Genomic DNA, 1,706 nt, shown 5'->3' on the forward strand with positions numbered 1-1,706 from the left:
AAGGGAGTGAAATTTGGCCCCTTTAGAGGAGGATTCTTATAACTAATGTAATGTAATCACTATATAGCTTTTGCATTCCATAGTTTTAAATACTTTGAGAAAAAAGTTGTTTTCTGCTCCAAGCTATACAAATACACATTAATTTGGTTACATCTTACCAACTACCTTCAAAAATCTAAACAGGCACCTTGTCCCTTTTGCCCCCCCGCCCGCTCCTTTGGTTGCTAGCGCTTTCGCTCGCGCTCCCCTGGTGAATTCAATCGAAGGAGCTCTGGCCACAGCCTGTGGCTAAGGAGGGAAACAGAGGCTGGGGGCGGGGGGAACAAGGCTGCAGTGGTAGTGGTGGCGGGAAGATGTCGGGCGAGGACAAGCAGCAGGAGCAAACTATGGCTGAGGACCTGTTCGTGATCAAGTATAAGATGGGGGGAGACATCACCAACCGGGCAGTTGGTCTTTGGTAGAAGCATCCTGCTCTGGTGTGTCAATGCGGAGCTTGTGTGAGAATGGTGATGCCATGATTATGGAAGAGACAGGGAAATTTTTCAAGAAAGATGCCTTTCTGCTGGTGCCTGTCCCACCAGCATGTCAGTAAATAACTGTGTATGTCACTTGTCCCCTTTGAAGAGCGACCATGACTATATTCTCAAGGAAGGTGACTTGGTAAAAACTGACATCCATGTGAATGGCTTCATCGCTAACGCGGCTCATACTTTTGTGGTTGACCTAGCTCAGGGGACCCAAATAACAGGGAGGAAAGCAGAAGTCACAGGGAGGAAAGCAGATGTCATTAAGGTAGCTCACCTTTGTGCTGAAGCTGCCCTACACCTGGTCAAACCTGGAAACCAGAACACACAAATGACAGAAGTTGCCCATTCATTTAATTGCACATCAATAGAAGGCATGCTGTCACACCGATTGAAGCAGCATGTCATTGATGGAGAGAAAACCGTTTCCCAGAATCCCAGAGACCAGCAGAAAAAGGACCAGGAGAAAGCTGAATTTGAGGTACATGAAGTATATGCTATGGGTAGCAAGGCCAAGGATGCAGGACGGAGAACCACAATTTACAAACGAGATCCCTCTAAACAGTATGGCCTGAAAATGAAAACTTCATGTGCCTTCTTTAGTGACGTCAAAAGGTGTTTTGATGCCATGCCATTTACTTTAAGAGCATTTGAAGATGAGAAGAAGGCTGAGATGAGTGTGGTGGAGTGTGCCACACATGAACTGCTACAACCATTTAGTGTTCTTTATGAGAAGGAGGGCGAATTTGTTGCCCAATTTAAATTGACAGTTCTGCTCATGCAGATAACCAGTGGTCCCTCTGAGCTTGACCTTTACAAGTCTGAGATGAAGGTTCAGGATGCAGAGCTAAAGGCCCTCCTCCAGAGTTCTGCTAGTTGGAAAACCCAGAAAAAGAAAAAGAAAAGAAAGCTTCCAAGACTGCAGAGAATGCCACCAGTGGGAAAACATTAGGAGAGAATGAAACTGGGCACTGAGGTGGGTCCCCTCTCCCCAACTTCCTGCTCCTGTCTCAGGCCCTTCCCACCATACCCCAGGCTCTGTGAAGTGCAGTTGTCTTCTCCCCCCAGGACCACCGGCAGAGCAGGGGTCTCCCTGCTCCCATCCAAGTCCCCCAACCCAACCCCCTTCCAACAACAACCAGCCCGAACTGACTCTGGTCTTGGGAGGCCAGCCTTCCCAGC

At 48.1% G+C, this 1,706-nt stretch overlaps 1 pseudogene; it reads left to right on the top strand.

Moving 5' to 3' along the window:
• The first annotated feature begins 353 nt into the window (after positions 1-353).
• On the top strand, positions 354-1,499 carry LOC109459388 (proliferation-associated protein 2G4; annotated as a pseudogene).
• The last annotated feature ends 207 nt before the right edge of the window (positions 1,500-1,706 follow it).

The sequence above is a fragment of the Rhinolophus sinicus genome, linkage group LG05 (genome assembly GCF_036562045.2).
Source record: "Rhinolophus sinicus isolate RSC01 linkage group LG05, ASM3656204v1, whole genome shotgun sequence".
NCBI lineage: Eukaryota > Metazoa > Chordata > Mammalia > Chiroptera > Rhinolophidae > Rhinolophus > Rhinolophus sinicus.